Source organism: Amblyraja radiata, chromosome 7 (genome assembly GCF_010909765.2).
Source record: "Amblyraja radiata isolate CabotCenter1 chromosome 7, sAmbRad1.1.pri, whole genome shotgun sequence".
In the NCBI taxonomy this organism is placed as follows: Eukaryota; Metazoa; Chordata; class Chondrichthyes; order Rajiformes; family Rajidae; genus Amblyraja; species Amblyraja radiata.
Window position 1 is genome coordinate 90901726 of NC_045962.1, and position 18921 is coordinate 90920646.

The following is an 18921-nucleotide window of genomic DNA, read 5'->3' on the forward strand; positions in this document are numbered from 1 at the left end:
CAATTCCAAAGGCACCTCAGATCAATAGGTTTTAGTATGGTGATAGTAAGGGCTGTAAGGATTGCATCCCCTCTGGCTTCATTCTGAGCATGTTAATCAACCAGCACGGCATGGGTTCGGAACCCCAAGTTAGCTAGGAATCTTGCGTGTTCTACTGGGGTTAGAATTTGTGGTATAGGTTGGCTCTTTTTAATCTTACTCCTGGAACAGAGTGCGACTGGGAAAGACACCAAACTGGTGCTGTCGGAGTCAGGGAACTCTGCCAGTGCTGCTGTAGTGGACGCAGGTGGTGCTGCAAGAGCTGCAAACTCAATATTATCGTAGGTTTGGGGGCTGTATGAATGGTGACGGTTGCCACAACACATGAGCATTAGTACAGATTTTACTCTCCCACTTATCCAAATCAATCCTCGTAGTCTCTATCAAACCAAAGCCAACCATTAGATCATGCAAACTGCTGTTCGAGTCATCTTTAAATCTATAGTGGATCAGTTTAAGTTTGTTACAGTGGTCTTCAATCTGTCAAACAATTGCTTTCAAAATATTACTGTTGGTTTATAAAACACTGAATGGTCTAGGGCAAAAATACATTTGTGATCTGCTAAATGGAAAACCAGTGTTTATAATACAGAAACAGCTTAAATCAGCCAAGTTTTAATATGTTGCTGCTCTGTATCACTTCATTCTGTCTCCTTATTTGTTCTAATTACCATAACACCATTACCATAATTACCATTACGAGGGAAAGCCTGTCTAAGAGAAATATGAGTGACTGTGTGAAGTATATCAGCAAGCAATTAGTTATTTAAGAGGGAGTTAGATGTGGCCATTGTGGCTAAAGGGATCAGGGGGTATGGAGAGAAAGCAGGTACAGGACACTGAGTTGGATGATCAGCCATGATCATATTGAATGGCGGTGCAGGCTCGAAGGGCCGAATGGCCTACTCCTGCACCTATTTTCTATGTTCACCAAGGCCCTGTACAACTGCAGTAGAACCTCCCTGCTCCTATACTCAAATCCTTTTGCTATGAATGCTAACATACCATTCGCCTTCTTCACTGCCTGCTGCACCTGCATGCCTACTTTTAATGACTGGTGTACCATGACACCCAGGTCTCGTTGCATCTCCCCTTTTCCTAATCGGCCACCATTCAGATAATAGTCTACTTTCCTGTTTTTGCCACCAAAGTGGATAACCTCACATTTATCCACATTATACTGCATCTGCCATGCATTTGCCCACTCACCCAACCTATCCAAGTCACCTTGCAGCCTCCTAGCATCCTCCTCACAGCTAACACTGCCCCCCAGCTTCATGTCATCTGCAAACTTGGAGATGTTGCATTCAATTCCCTCATCCAGATCATTAATATATATTGTAAATAGCTGGGGTCCCAGCACTGAGCCTTGTGGTACCCCACTAGTCACTGCCTGCCATTCTGAAAAGGACCCACAGAGAGTGGTGAATCTCTGGAACTCTCTGCCACAGAGGGTAGTTGAGGCCAGTTCATTGGCTATATTTAAGAGGGAGTTAGATGTGGCCCTTGTGGCTAAGGGGATCAGAGGGTATGGAGAGAAGGCAGGTACGGGATACTGAGTTGGATGATCAGCCATGATCATATTGAATGGCGGTGCAGGCTCGAAGGGCCGAATGGCCTTCTCCTGCACCTAATTTCTATGTTTCTATGTTTCTATGACCCGTTTACTCCTACTCTTTGCTTCCTGTCTGCCAGCCAGTTCACTATCCACATCAATACTGAACCCCCAATACCAAGGTCCCAATCTCTTATGTGGGACCTTGTCGAAAGCCTTCTGAAAATCCAGATATAACACATCCACTGGTTCTCCCTTATCCACTCTACTAGTTACATCCTCGAAAAATTCTATAAGATTCGTCAGACATAATTTTTCATAAATCCATGCTAACTTTGTCCAATGATTTCACCACTTTCCAAATTTGCTGCTATCCCATCTTTAATAACTGACTCTAGCATTTCCCCACTACTGATGTTAGACTAACTGGTCTGTAATTCCCCATTTTCTCTCTCCCTCCCTTTAAAAAAAAAATGGGGTTACATTAGCTACCCTCCAATCCTCAGGAACTACTCCAGAATCTAAAGAGTTTTGAAAAATTATCTCTAATGCATCCACTATTTCTGCGGCTACTTCCTTAAGTACTCTGGGATGCAGCCTATCTGGCCCTGGGGATTTATCGGCCTTTAATCCATTCAATTTACCTAACACCACTTCCCGAGTATCCTGGATTTCACTCAGTTCCTCCATCTCATTTGACCCCCGGTCCCGTTATTTCCGGCAGATTATTTATGTCTTCCATAGTGACGACAGAACCAATAACAGTAGTTATTCAATTGGTCTGCCATGTCCTTGTTCCCCATGATCAATTCACTTGTTTCTGACTGCAAGGGACCTACATTTGTTTTAACTAATCTTTTTCTCTTCACATATCTATAAAAGCTTTTGCAGTCAGTTTTTATGTTTCCTGCCAGTTTTCTTTCATAATCTATTTTCCCGTTTCTAATTAAGCCCTTTGTCCTCCTCTGCTGGACTCTGAATTTCTCCCAGTCCTCTGGTAGGCTGCTTTTTCTGACTAATTCGTATGCTTCATCTTTTGTTTTGATACTCTCCCTGATTTCCCTTGTTATCCACGGATGCACTACCTTTCCTGATTTATTATTTTGCCAAACTGGGATGAACAATTCTTGTAGTTCATCCATGCAGTCTTTAAATGCCTTCCATTGCATATCCACCGTCAACCCTTTAAGAATCAATTGCCAGTCTATCTTGGCCAATTCACGTCTCATACCCTCAAAGTTACCTTTCTTTAAGTTCTGAACCCTTGTTTCTGAATTAACGATGTCATTCTCCATTCTAATGAAGAACTCAACCCTCACTCCCCACCCCTCGTGTCCTCTCTCCCATCAGTCCACTGTCCTTCTCTCACCCCAGTCGTCCGTCTCGGTCAATGCCGGCTTATGCAGCCCGTTCAACCCCCGCTGTCGCGGTCCCCTCTCTCTTCTATCCGGTACTTCCCTCACATCGCCGGGAGTGGCCCGGCAAGCAGCTCGCCGGTAGTCCGACGGCAAAGTCCGCTAACTCACCGCGATCTCAGAGTCAGCCCCCGGCCATCAGCATCGATGATAAACTGCGCCACCGAGAGCGAGGATGGATCCATGAGCAAAGTGGACGTCGAGAACGAGGTGGATGCCAAAAATAATGTGGAGACGAGGAGCCGAGAACGATGGGGATGCGGTGCGGTGGGGGGTTGCCAACTTTGGTACTTTCCCAACTTTGTCGGCACCAAAACGTGACATTTTGTACTGCCTGTTTATAAAATAAGACATTTTACTGTACCTGGGTACATGTGACAAGAAGGTATAATGTATTCATAAAGTTATTCAATTCTCCATCACCCCCTCCCCACCACACATCCATATCACACCTCTCCCCACTTCCCCAACCCTCTTTTCCAGTTGCCTTGCACTCCCTCGACCCTATCATGCCACTCCTAAGAGCCTGTCTCTCTCTCCTCCCACTTTTCTGGCCCTCTCTCTCCAATTTCTAACTGCTCTACAAGCTCATCCACTTTGTTCCGGGTAGAAAGTATATTCACGCATAACGCATTTAGTCCGGCATTCATCGCCCACATCTCAACCTCTCCCCCTCTCAGTTCAACCTCCTCCAACTCCGCAGCCCTCTCTACTCCCAACCATTTTACACCCCTCCCACTCATACCCTAACCCCTCACCTACTTGAATCTTGGGTCAGTGACACGCATAAGAAGAGTTCTGAGGAAGAGTCCCTGAGCCAAGACGTTCGCTGGTTTCTTTTCCCACTGCTGCGGCTTGCCTGGCTGAGTGCACCCATCATTTTGTGTTTCTGGTTGGTCTACTGTTGTACCGTCTCGAACAGGCAGCGGCGGAAAAGTTGGTGCTTCCAACTCTAGGTCAATATTCAGTTGAAATGAGTGCAGAAGAGTGAAGGCGAGGAGTAGTATAGGAGGCAGAGGAGAGACCTTATTGAGGCAAACAAGATTATGAGGGGTATAGATAAATTGAACCTTCTTTTTCCAGGGTACAAATGGGGGTGGTTGGAGAAAGCATCCTGCTTGCCTGCTAGATTTTCACTGACTGTAACTGCAGGAAAAATGGTCCCGATGTTGGGGGAAGCTCAGAACCATGGGTCACAGATTAATAATAAAGGGTAGGCCAGTTAGGACTGAGATGAGGACAAACTTTCTTCACCCAAAGAGTTGTCAATCTGTGGAATTATCTGCCGCAGAAGGCAGTGGAAGCCAATTCACTGGATGTTTCCGTGAGTTACATTTAGCTCTTGGGGCTCGCAAAATCAAAGGATATGGAGAAAAAACAGGAAAGAGATACTGATTTTAGATGAACAGCCATGATCATATTGAATGGCAGTGCTGGCTCGAAGGGGCGAATGGCCTATTCCTGCATCTATTTTCTATGTTTCTATGGTTGAATATATGGCGATAAAACTCGACCACTTGATTTTGAAGCATTCGTGCATGGTGGAGGTATAATGTTGTCTTAGTGATACAGTGTGAAAACAGGCCCTTCGGCACAACTTGCCCACACCCGCCAACATGTCCCAGCTACACTACCAGCTTTTGGTCCATAGCCCTCCAAACCTGTTCTATCCATGGATCAGTCTAACTGTTTCTTACATGTTGGGATAGTCCCAGCCTCAACTACCTCCTCTGGCAGCTTGTTCCATACACCCATCACCCTTTGTGTGGAAAAAGCTGCCCATTAAAAAGTTACCTTAAAAATACTTCAAACAAAAAACATTTATAGGGAGGTTTCACGGCAGTCGGGTCACGACCCATGACCAGTGCTGTTGCTACGCTACGCCAAGTGGAGTACACGCGATGAACTGCAGGTAGGCACTGACCATTTTTTCCAGCGTAGCGGGCCCGTTAAAACCCGCCGAAAATGTCAATTTTTGTGCTGTAAACAATTATGGAAATTGGGATAAGCGTGAGAGACATTTAGCCTCCTTCAGAATTCCAAAAGTGAGGAGAAATGACGGTAGATAGAAACGAGAGCTGAAGGGACAACAACAGACAGAGTGCTTAACGAACATTGGCCGTTTTCTCACTGCATTTCATCAACTAAGGCATTATTTGTGTTTTTTCTTGATTCCTTTGGCATCTAAAAAGTTTCAGAAGTGATAAATCCGGCTGTAAATTTTTTAAATCGCCCATGGTTCTCAAGTGGGTTTTTACATACAAAATGAAAACGCATCTGACTAAAAATTTACAGCCAGATTTATCACTTGAGACTCAAAAAGGCCAAAAGGGACTTCTGCTCCAAACTGGAGGACGAGACAGATGTTCGGCAGTTGTGGCAGGGTCTGAATGCAATCACCTCCTACAAGGCAAAACCAGGAGGCAGCTCGAATGTCGGTGTAACATCACTCCCTGACGAGCTCAATGCGTTTTACGCACGCTTTGACAGGGAGAATACTGATGTGCCTTCCCGATCCCCCATTCGCTGTGATGGCATTTCAGTCTCAGTCACAGATGCCGATGTCAGGAAATCCTTCAGAGGGGTGAACCCCCGAAAAGCACCTGGTCCTGATGGTATACCCGTCGTGTTCTAAAAACCTGTGCGGACCAACTGGCGGGAGTTTTTACGGATATTTTCAACCTCTCACTTCTGAGGTCTGAGGTCCCCACCTGCTTTAAAAGGGCATCAATTATACCGGTGCCCAAGAAGAGTAAGGTGACGTGCCTCAATGACTATCGACCAGTGGCACTAACGCCGGTGGTGATGAAGTGCTTTGAGAGGTTGATCATGGAGCAAATCAACTCCTACCTCGACAAAAACCTGGACCCACTGCAGTTCGCATACCGCCACAACAGATCAATGGTGGATGCGATCTCGCTGGCCCTCCACTCCGCTCTGGACCACTTGGACAACAAAAACTCATATGTCAGGCTGTTATTCATTGATTATAGCTCGGCATTTAACACAATCATCCCCTCCAAACTGGTTAGCAAACTCGCAGAACTGGGTCTCTGCGCATCCCTCTGCAACTGGATCCTCGACTTCCTCATCCACAGACCACAGTCTGTTCGTATTGGTGGAAATGTGTCAGCCTCGATAACAATCAGCACGGGAGCACCTCAAGGCTGCGTGCTCAGCCCCCTGCTGTACTCACTCTATACCCATGACTGCGTAGCGAACCACAGTGCGAACTCCATCATCAAGTTCGCTGACGACACCACTATTGTGGAGCGTATCACTGATGGGGATGAGTCAGAATACAGAAGAGGGATCGAGCAACTGTCCATATGGTGCCAGCGCAATAACCTGGCCCTCAACACCAGCAAAACCAAGGAACTGATTGTGGACTTTGGAAGGAGTAGGAGGGGGACCCACAGCCCCATTTATATCAACGGGTCGATGGTTGAAAGGGTCAAGAACTTCAAATTCCTGGGCGTGCACATCTCTGAAGATCTTTCCTGGTCCGAGAACACTAACGCAATTATCAAAAAAGCTCATCAACGCCTCTACTTCCTGAGAAGATTACGGAGAGTCGGATTGTCAAGGAAGACTCTCTCTAACTTCTACAGGTGCACAGTCGAGAGCATACTGACCGGTTGCATCGTGGCTTGGTTCGGCAATTTGAGCGCCCTGGAGAGGAAAAGACTACAAAAAGTAGTAAACACTGCCCAGTCCATCATCGGCTCTGACCTTCCTTCCATCGAGGGGATTTATCGCAGTCGCTGCCTCAAAAAGGCTGGCAGTATCATCAAAGACCCACACCATCCTGGCCACACACTCATCTCCCTGCTACCTTCAGGTAGAAGGTACAGGAGCCTGAAGACTGCAACAACCAGGTTCAGGAATAGCTACTTCCCCACAGCCATCAGGCTATTAAACCTGGCTCGGACAAAACTCTGATTATTAATAACCACTTTCTGTTATTTGCACTTTACCAGTTTATTTATTCATGTGTGTATATATTTATATCATGGTATATGGACACATTTATCTGTTTTGTAGTAAATGCCTACTATTTTCTGTGTGCTTAAGCAAAGCAAGAATTTCATTGTCCTATACAGGGACACATGACAATAAACTCACTTGAACTTGAACTATTTTCAATTCCGATATCTGCACAGCCAATGTTTACCAAGCACTTTAGCTGTTGTTGCCCCTTCAGCTCTCGCTTTTCTTTACCTACATTTCGCTTCACTTTTGGAATTCTAAAGTTGGGTACATGTCTCTCACACTTACCCCGACTTCCACAATTTTTTTCAGCGCAAAAATTCAACATTTTGCCGGTTTTTAACAGGTAGGAAAGTACGCGTTTCTTGCAATAATAACATATACCGGAAGTGACGGATGTCCCCCAGATGGATTGAGCGGCTCCGTGCGTCAAGCCCTATGACCCAGTGACCTTATGTGCAACCTCCCTATATCATACTTCTACAATGCACTAAAACATGATTTTAATACATCAAATTTCAAAAGTCGCTACCATGGGAGGGGGTCACATCCCTCCCACGCCCTCCCCCCATTCGGTTGTTCCACTCCCTCACCGGATACCGCCAAGGCCAGTGATCAGTGATCGCTCAGCCCCCTTACTTTCAAAAACGCTCTGTGGCCCCTGGTTCAGGCAGAGAGCACTGCCATATGTGAGCGGGGAACTGAGGCCAGTTGTCCATGATGTCTGGATCCCAATGCTCAGCACTGTGTTTTTGGAGTTGGCTAATGTGATTGATTGGTAATTAGCCTGATTTGTAATTAGTTGACAAAACCTTAATTTATTAATCTGGAATATCCAGGCGTATGGGATAAGTGTAATATAAAAATGACATGCAAGATGTCAGGCTGTGTCACAACATACAGCCCCGATAACCCATTATTTCCTTCAGTTAAATATTGGGAAGGTAGCACTATTGTCATTTGCCACTCAACTATTATGTTTGTTTATCTCACTTACTATTTCTAAACCCCCCCCACAATTTTTCACTCCCAACTCTCACCCAATGTTGGCAGACCTGACTGAACCGTCCTCTTGCCAACTAGAGAGCGGTCTTGATCTCCAATTTACAAAACTTAACGGAGCTGAATGAGTCAGAGTCACTCAGTACGGAAACAGGCCCTTCTTTCAGCCCAACTTGCCCACACCGGCCAACATGCCCATCTACACTAGTCACCCAGCACTGAAACAGGCCCTTCAGCCTAACTTGCCCACACCGGCCAACCTGCCCATCTACACTAGTCACCCAACATAGAAGCAGGCCCTTCAGCCCAACTTGCATCTTTGGGGAGAAGGAATGGGTGTCAAGACTGAAAAGGGTCTCGACCCCAAACGTTACCCATTCCCTCCAACATTTTTTGTCTACCTAAACAGCGCTAATCTATCCACGTCGCGATGTGCCAGCAGGCTGGAGGAGCGGGCAAAGGCCTTGCCACAGGGGGGTCAGGTGAAGGGGCGCTGGCCGGTGTGGACTCGCCGGTGCTCCAGCAGGTGGTCAAGGCGGGTGAAGCCCTTACCACCGGAAGGGCAGGGGAAGGGATGCTCACCGCTGTGGGTACGCCGGTGCTGCCACAGCCTTGCCACACTCAGCACACACCAAGGGTCTCTCTCCGGTGTGTATCCGCTGGTTCTCCCGCAGTCTCCGTGTGCTCTTGAAACGCTTGACGCAGCGCGAGCAGCCGCTCGCCGGCGTGAGCCCGCCGGTGCTGCCGCAACCCTCTCGAGCTGTCGAACGTCTCACCGCAGTACGGGCAGTCGTAGGGCTGGCCACTGGTGTGCACGCGCTGGTGAGACAGGGCGTGGGAGGCCATGGCAAAGCGCTCTCCACACACCGGGCTGGGGTCAGGACAGTCGCCGGCGTGCACCTGCTGGTGGGACATAAGCCTGGTGGAGCTGATGAAGCCCTTGCCGCACTGGGCACAGATGTAGGGGCACTCGCCGGTGTGGGTGCGCTGGTGCCTCAGCAGGTGGTTGAAGCGGGTGAAGCCCTTGCCGCACTGGGCACACGTGTAGGGGCGCTCGCCGGTGTGGGTGCGCTGGTGCACCAGCAGGTCGTTGGAGCGGGTGAAGTTCTTGCCACAGTCGCTGCAGGTGTAGGGCCGCTCCCCGGTGTGCAGGCGTCTGTGCTGCTTCAGGTCCTTGGACGACTTGAAGCCTTTGCTGCAGTCGCTGCAGGTGAAGGGCCGCTCCCCGGTGTGCAACCGCCGGTGCTCCAGCAGCCCCGACGACCGGGTAAAGCTCTTGCCGCAGTCGGAGCAGCCAAAGGGCCTCTCGTTGGTGTGGGTGCGCTGATGGGACAGCAGGTGGCTGGAGCGGGTGAAGCCCTTGCAGCACTGGGCGCAGGTGAAGGGGCGCTCGTCGGTGTGGGTGCGCTGGTGCCTCAGCAGGTTGGTGGAGTGGGTGAAGCGCTTGCCACACTGGGCGCAGGTGTAGAGGCGCTCGCCGGTGTGGGTGCACTGGTGCCTTAGCAGGTCGTGGGAGCGGGTGAAGCCCTTGCCGCAGTCGCTGCAGGTGTAGGGCCGCTCCCCATTGTGCAGGCGTCTGTGCACCTTCAGGTTGTTGCCCATGTGCACCCGCCGGTGGGTCTCCAGCTGGCACGGGCTCTGCCAGGCCTTGCCACACACATCGCACTCACAACGCTTCTCCTTGTTGTGCCCCGTCATGTGGTCCTCCATCGAAGCTCAGCCCCTCGAAGCTCAGCCCGCACACCGAGCAGGGCACCCTGGCCGCCCTCAAAGGCCGCTCACGTCCCTGTCTCTCCGTCCACAGCAACGGCTCCTAAACCCTGCAGGAGGGGAATACAGAGAGTCAACAAGCTGGCAAACAGGACATTACTAATGCTTGAACATTACTAGTGTTCGGGGATCATGACAGAAGCCTCCCCGTGGCGATCCCTGGAAGCGACGACGCGATGCGCTTGGTGACGCATCGGGCGACAATTCTGTCAACATGTTGGACGTCAACAGAAGCCAACAGCGAGCCCCGTCGTCTGACACACAATCGAATTAATGCTTGAGGGGGGGGGGGTGGGTAAGGGGGAATTGGGTGATGGGTTCAGGGGGGGGGGATGGGGTGGAGTGGAGGGTCAGGGGGGAGTAGAGGGTCAGGGGGGTGGGGGGGGAAATCACCCGTTCATACGCAGCCATCTGTGATCCTTCTAAATTCCAGTGAATACAAGCCCAGACAACCCATTCTTTCATCATATGTCAGTCCCGCCATCCCGGGAATTAACCTGGTGGACCTATGCTGCACTTCCTCAATAGCAAGAATGTCCTTCCTCAAATTAGGAGACCAAAAGTGCACACAATACTCCAGGTGTTGTCTCACTAGGGCCCTCTACAACAGCAGTAGGACCTCCTTGCTCCTAAACTCAACTCCTCTCGCTCTGAAGGCCAACATACCATTAGCGTTCTTCACTGCCTGCTGTACCTGCATGCTTACTTTCAGTGACTGATGAACAAGGACCCTCAGATATCATACTTACCATTTTCTTAACTTCATTCAGACACCATTCAGATAATACAGATTGCTGGAGTGCTCTAATTTTGCTGACTAATCTTCTATGTGGGACCTTATCAAAGGCTTTCTGAAAGTCCAGGTACACTACGTCCATTGGCCTTGTCCATTTTCATAGTTACATCCTCAAAAAATTCCAGAAGATTAATCAAGCATGATTTCCCCTTCGTAAATCCATCCCGTTACTGCTATCCAAATGTGCCGCTATTTCATCTTCTATAATTGACTCCAGCATCTTCCTCACCAGCGATGTCAGGCTAACTGGTCTATAATTCCCTGTTTGCTCTCCCCTTCCTTTCTTAAAAAGTGGGATAACATTAGCTACCCTCCAATCCACAGGAACCGATCCTGAATCTATAGAACATTGGAAAATGATCACCAATGCCTCTACAATTTCTAGAGCCATTTCCTTAAGTACCCGGGGATGCAGACCATCAAGCTCTGGGGATTTATCAGCCTTCAGTCCCATCAGTCTACCCAACATCATTTGCTGCCTAATGTGAATCTCCTTCAGTTCCTCCGTCACCCTAGGTCCTCTGGCCACAAGTTAACCTTGGAGATTGTTTGTGTTTTCCTTAGTGAAGACAGATCCAAAGTTCCTGTTCAACTCGTCTGCCATTTCCTTGTTCCCCATATAAATTCACCTATTTCTGTCTTCAAGGGACGCACATTTGTCTTAACTAATTTTTTCCTCTTCACATACCTAAAAAAGCTTTTACTATCCTCCTTTATATTCTTGGCTAGCTTACCTTCATACCTCATCTTTTTTCCCGTTTTGTCATTTTAGTTATCTTCTGTTGCTCTTTAAGTTACCCAATCCTCTGGATTCTCATTCATCTTTGCTATGTGATAGTTCTTCTCTTTTACTGACGCCACTGTCAGCCACGGTCGCCCTTAGAAACATAGGAATCTTTCTTCCTTTTTGGAATGAACTGATCCTGCACCTTCTGTATTATTCCCAGAAATATCTGGCCTTGTTGTTCTACTGTCATCCCTGCTAGTGTATCTTTCCAATCAACTTTGGCCAGCTCCTCCCTCATGGCCCCATAATCCCCTTTGCTAAACTGTAACAATGACACCTCAAATTTACCCTTCTCCCTCTTAAATTGTGGATTAAAACTTATTATATCATGGTCACTACCTCCTAATGGCTCCTTAACCTCAAGTTCCTTTATCAAATCCTGTTCATTACATAACACTAAATCCAGAATTGCCTTCTCCCTGGTAGGCTCCAATACAAGCTGCTTGAAGAAGAATCCATCTCGGAGGCACTCCTCAAACTCCCTTTCTTGGGGTCCAGTACAAATTTGATTTTCCCAGTCTACCTGCATGTTGAAATCTCCCATAACAACCGTAGCATTACCTTTACTACATGCCATTATAACTCTTGATTCAACTTGTGCCCTATGTCCAGGCTACTGTTTGGGGGCCTGTAGATAAGTCCCATTAGCAGGACTCGAAATTAACGGTTGCCCGGGAGCCACTGACCATTCAAAGTGCCGCCGGGCAACCTAAACGGCGAGTCATTTTGCCCGGCTTGGCAACTTGGTTTATACCGAAGATAGACACAAAAAACTGGAGTAATTCCGCGGGTCCGGCAGCATCTCTGGAGAAAGGTAACGTGACTTTTTGTGTTGGCGACGGTTGTGGGAAAGATGCTAAGTGTGGCGTGACAGAGGGTCGGAGCGAATGACGGGCCCCGCACAGCAGCAGCGGCGACGGCTCCATCTCCTCCTCCTCCCGCACCCCGCCCCGCCCTGCCTGATAAAGGCCGCTGCTGCCACTCCGCCAACGGCGCTTCCAAAACAGACCCTTGGAGGAGGGAGGTGTCGGTCAGATGCGGAAGTAGAGTGTGGGGGGGGGGGGAGACTGAGGATAGAGCGCGGTGATTGGAGGAGGGAGACGTGCCAAAACACTCTCGGCAGACCTGCACCGCAGCCAGGACCGATCCCGGTCTCCGGTGCTGCAATCGCTTCCTAACCGCCCCTGGACCATCCCCCCCCACCCGAGAGCCCCCCCCAGGGGCCAGAGGCGTTGAGAGTCAGACGGGCGCGGTGCCCCCAGCCAGCGCAGCAGCGCTAAACCCAGCTCACTATGCCTGTCCCGCCAGGTTAACCAACTGTCTCAATCCAGACGGGGCTCTAGGCGAGACAGGCACAGTTGAGCTGCATTTAGCGCTGGATTGACCTGAAATTACCGTTCACAGAAGCCTCGCGCGTGTGTGAGTGTGCGCATGCGCGCACGGCCGCCAAGACTTCTGTCCGCGGTCCCCTCCATATTTTGGTTGCGATTTCCGTGCCTGACAGGTGTTGTCCGAGGAGCGCTGGCCTTCCTTCCCACCTCCTCTGCCCATTCCTCTCGTACGCCCCCCCCCCCACTCCCCTTATCCTGAGACCCCTCCTCTCCATCCCGCACTGATCCCCATTGCTGCCTCTATTCAGTCCTCACTGACATCCCCCGCCTCCCCCATCTATTCATCCTGCACTAATCTCCCAAGCCACCTCGCATTGATTCTACTGCCACTCCCCATCAATCCTACACTGGTCCCCCAATTCATTCTGTACTGACCCCCCTTCCCATCCATCCTGCACTGCTCACCCCTTCATCCTGCACTGCTCCCCCCATCCATCCTGCACAGATCCCCCCCCCCCCATTCAACCCCACTGACATCCCCCGCGCTCTCCCCTCACAATTTTACCTACTCCAACCAACACGCACTAATTCCCCAGCCTCAATCCATCCAATCCACACCGATTGCCTTCTCAAGCCCCCCCCCCCCCCATCTATCCATCCTGCACTGATTGATACACCCTCCCTCCCCTCCCCCCCCTCCCCCCGACCCTATTGTGCTGGAAATGTCTTCAGAGCTAACATTGACTATGTTTGATAACGGAATGCAATCAAATATGTTTTAATTCCCAATGTTATTATTTGTTTTAATCCATAAAGATGGATTAATTAAATTTTGAACACGTGAAACATTAAAACCGCAGTGTTCGATTGTCACTGACACGTTATTACAGAATTCATTTTAATGGCAAATCAATGCTCTTAATATGGAGTATCAGTACTGTAGTTATTTAATGAGCAACATTCACAACTATACGTTGGATTTATCCAGGTTTTACTTCTACAGTCAGTCATATACATCACAAATTTGGTCAGGAGATATTTCAGTTGAAATTTTAACGTTAATTCTGAAGTGGGAATGAAGGAAAAAGCGTTTATCAACAATTTTTTTTAAATGGTGCTTACAAACTGAGTATCTTCATTGCCACATACATCTAATCTGAATGTCCGGTAATGTGGCGTCTTGACACCTTTAAATATATTACCAAACATTTGCTGCATTTATGTCCTTTGGCCATCTCTTGTTAGTTAGTGTAATGTTTAACCTGTCAGATGGGTATAGTCAGTTTTAACAGCTATTATCATAAAATGCCTTAGAAAATTCCTTGCAACCCATATTTTGTTGCGGATAAATTATGTGGGAAGCGAGTGTTTCTGTACCAATAGCAATAACGACCCATACTATGGCCATATCATGATAATTTTCGATCCTTCACAGAAAACATGCTTGCATCAATCTGTAGTGTGCATGGTTAAGCATATATGTTATCAAGGTTCAGGATTTATTGACACAGGTTGATCATACGCTAAATAATCCAACCACATTTTTGTTTGGAAGTGGAAAGAAATAATAAAAATTGCATTATTTGCAATGTGTAAAAAGAGTTGAAATACCGTATTATAATTTTGCTGCATGTCATTGTGGTATATATCATGTCTTGATTGGTGAATATGTTAGTTTGTGACTTTATTTGAAGCAGAAATAATATGTGAATGCTTCATTGAGCATAATTCCGACTGGTAACTACGCACTTCGTCCGAGCACGCGTCATGCAAGCCATCTTAAATGACCACCTAAACTGTCATTTGGCAACTTAAAAAGCTGCCAAGGTTGCCCGGCTGGCAACAGGGATAAAAAGTTAAGCGAGAGCCCCGAGAGGGTCTTTTTATTCCTTAGTTTTACCCATACTGACTCTACATCTCGTTTCAATGTCACCCCTTGCATGGGACTGAATTTAATTCCTCACCAACAGAGCTACCGCACCCCCTCTGCCACCTGTCTGTCTTTTCGATAGGAGGTATACCCTTGAATATTCAGTTCCCAGCCCTGGCCCTCTTGCAGCCATGTCTCTGTAATTCCCACAACATCATATTTGCCAATTTCTAACTGAGCCTCAAGCTCGTCCACTTTATTTCTTACAATTTGTACATTCATTACTCCTCTCACCTTTCTCGTCCATTCCTATTTCACATGGCCATACTCTACTATCCCTTCCTCAGATTTCAGCCCCGTCAGTCTGAAGGGTTTCGGCCCGAAACGTTACCTATCTCCTTCGCTCCATAGATGCTGCTGCACCCGCTGAGTTTCTCCAGCTTTTTTGTGTACCTCCGTTAATTCTGATGTTTTTCTTAACTTTTCCTGTATTCTCTTTCCCTTTAACTCCATCCTTGCACCGCGGCCTCCCGCCGCCAGGGGGCGCTGCATACGGAGGACCAGAGGGCGCCCAGACCAACCTCCTTCCCTCCCTCCCTCACCGCCCGCACGTCTCGGGCTCCGGGCTCCGGCTCCTCGGGGCCGCCGGCCGCAGGATCACCCTGGGGAAGGGAGGAGGGGGTGAGGAAAGGACGCGGGGCCGAGCGGCGGCGGCGGCTGTTCCCACCTGGGCTCCCGCTGCTCCTCCCGCCGACCGGCGATCAGGTCTACGTCACCGGCCCGCCTCACGTGATCAGGACCACGACCCGCCCACCGCCACAGATCACCGCATCCTATAGGTCGGGCCGTAGCTCCGCCCCTCCGACAGACAGCGCCGTCCGCCAATCGGAGCCGCCCGTCCGCCCTAGCAACGGTTGCCACGTGGGTGGGGTGGGGGAGGAGCAAGAGGGAGGGAGGCAGCATCTCATTGTGATTTTTTGATTCAACTTTATTGTCACATGGGCCGGTAGGTCCACGGGACGAGGCGTCCGCTCAGCGTCGGGAGCTCAGGTGGGATCAGTCGCCGCCGCTCGGCCCCGCGTCCATTCCCCAACTCCTCCTCCCTTCCCGAGGGCCGGCGACCCGTGGAGCCCGAGCCCGAGTCGTGGGGGGAAGGGGAGATGTCAGTGAGTGATGGAAGGAAGGAAGACACACGTGAAGCTCTTCACCGTGACCTGTTTTTACAAAATGTTAAATGGTCAGCTCGACATAGATTACAAGACCTACACCAAATCCAAACCAATTAGGAGCAGACGAGGCCGAGGGCATTCGATCCAATTTGTGATCCCAGCTACAAAGACAGATGTGTACAGCAATTCATTCTTCCCCCGCACAATTAAAGCATGGAATAATCTCCACCCTACTATAGTTACCCAACCAGATGCAACTAAATTTAAAGTAGCTCTTTCTTCCCAATAACCCTCCCTCCACCACCTCCAGTTTAAATTCCACTAGACCAAGTGCAGACCCGTTGGGTCTGTTTCCCCACTCCTGGCGGCGGGAGGCCGCGATGCACCGTCTCTAGCAAAGATCTCTATAATCTTTGGTACACAAAAAAGCTGGAGAAACTCAGCAGGTGCAGCAGCATCTATGGAGCGAAGGAAAAAGGCAAAGTTTCGGGATCGAAACCCTTCTTCAGTCTGAAACGTTGCCCTTTTTCCTTCGCGCCATCGATGCTGCTGCACCCTGCTGAGTTTCTCCAGCTTTTTTGTGTACCTACGATCTTCCAGCATCTGCAGTTCCTTCTTAAACTCTCTATAATCTTTGGTCTCTAGTCAGCCGGCCGCAGCGCCTCCTGGCGGCGGGAGGTGGGGGTACGTCTGTGCAGGGCGGGGCTACGTCACGGGGCAGGGCGGCTGGCTGACAGTCGTGCAGGTGGGTGGCTCGACGCGGTGCCCAGACACACGGCGACACAGGTCGGTGCAGCCCCCCCTTCTCCCACTTGCCTCCTCACCCCTGGCCCTCCTCCCCCCCCCCCCCCCCCCCCCCCTTTCAAGCACTTGCAATGCTCACGTGTTAGTAATGTCCTGTTTTCCAGCTTGACCCTATGTGTTTCCCTCCTGCAGGATTTAGGAGCAGTTGCAGTGGACAGAGATGGGGATGTGAGCGGCCATTGAGGGCAGCCAGGGTGCCGTGAGCGCCCCCCCCCCCCATCAGCTCGGTGAGCAGGCTGAGCTTCAAGGGGCTTCGATGGAGGACTACATGGCGGGGCACATCAAGGAGAAGCATTGTGAGTGCGACGTGTGTGGCAACGCCTGGCAGTGCCTGAGTGAGCTGGATATCCACCGGCGGGTGCACACGGGCAAGAAGCCCTATGGCTGCTCCACCTGTGGCAAGAGCTTTGCCCGGTTGTCAGGGCTGCGGGGGCACCAGCTAGTGCACAGCAGTGAGCGGCCTTTCACCTGCTCCGACTGTGGCAGAGGCTTCAAGTCGTCCAAGGACCTGAAGACACACAGCTGCCTGCATACTGGGGAGCGGCCCTACACCTGCAGCTACTGCGGCAAGGGCTTCACCCAGTCCAGCAAGCTGCTGAAGCATCAGCACACCCACAACGGCGAGCGTCCCTACACCTGTTCCCAGTGCGGCAAGGGCTTCACCCGCTCCGACAGCCTGCTGGAGCACCAGCGCACCCACACCGGGGCGCGCCCCTACACCTGTTCCCAGTGCGGCAAGGGCTTCACCCGCTCCTACACCCTGCTGGAGCACCAGCACACCCACACTGGGGCGCGCCCCTACACCTGCGCCCCGTGCGGCAAGAGCTTCACCCGCTCCAGCTACCTGCTGGAGCACCAGCGCACCCACACCGGCAGGCGCCCCTACACCTGCGCCCAATGTGGCAAGGGCTTCACCCGCTCCAACAACCTGCTGAAGCACCAGCGCACCCACACCGGGGAGCGCCCCTACACCTGCGCCCAGTGCGGCAAGGGCTTCACCCGCTCCAGCAACCTGCTGGAGCACCAGCATACCCACACCGGGGAGCGCCCCTACACCTGCGCCCAGTGTGGCAAGGGCTTCACCCGCTCCAACAGCCTGCAGGATCATCAGCGGACTCACACCGGCGAGCGGCCCTACACATGCGTCCAGTGTGGCAAGGGCTTCACCCGCTCCTACAGCCTGCTGTTGCACCAGCGCACTCACACCGGCGAGCGCCCCTACTCCTGCACCCAGTGTGGCAAGGGCTTCATCCGCTCCACCAGCCTGCTGTTGCACCAGCGCACCCACACCAGCTAGCGCCTTTTCACATGCGCCCAGGGCGGCAAGGGCTTCACCCGCTCCTCCAAGCTGCTGTCCCACCATCGGGTGCATGCTGGCGACCGTCCCGTCCCCAGCCCGGTGTGTGGAGAGCGCTTTGCCTGGGCCTCCAACGCCCTGTCTCAGCAATGCACACCAGTGACCAGCCCTACGACTGCCCGTACTGCGGTGAGGCGTTTGACAGCTTGCGGGGATTGCGGCAGCACTCACGCCGGCGAGCGGCTGCTTCCACTGCGGCAAGCATTTCAAGAGCGCACGGGGGCTGCGGGTGCATCAGCGGATACGCCCTTTGTATCGCTGAGAGACTCTTTGTGTGCGCTGAGTGTGGTAAGGGTTTCACCCGCATGTCCAGCCTGTGGCAGCACCAGTGTACCCACAGGAGTGAGCATTGCTTCCCCTGCCCCTCCCGTCCCGCCTTGACCACCTGCTGGAGCACCGGCGAGTCCACACCGGCCGGCGCCCCTTCGCCTGCCCACTCTGGCAAGGCCTTTGCCCGCTCCTCCAGCCTAATGGTACACTGCCACGTGGATAGGCGCTGTTTAGGTAGACATAAAAGGAACGAATGGGTAACGTTCCGGGTCGAGACCCTTCTTCAGTCTCGACCCGAAACGTCATCCATTCCTTCTCTCCAGAGATGCTGCCTGACCCGCTGAGATACTACAGCATTTTGTGTCCTTTTTTGTAAACCAGCATCTGCAGTTCCTTGATTTTAAACCATTCTGGTTAACCATCTCTGCACCTTTCCCAAAGCCTCCATATCAGTCCTGTAATGAAGTGACCAGAACTGTAAGCAATACTCCAAATGCTACCTGACCAATGTCCCTTAAAGCTGCACATATACATTCCTCTATCCTTATCTCACTCCCTTTTATCTCATTTTCTCTCGCCTCTGTCACTTACTCCACTCATCTGCCGATCACGCCCTCATCTGTTAACATCGTGTCAGTCTGAAGAAGGGTCCTGACCCGAAATGTCACCTATCCATGTTCTCCACAGATGCTGCCTGACCCGCTGAGTTACTCCAGCACTCTGTGAAACGTCACCTATCCATGTTCTCCACAGATGCTGCCTGACC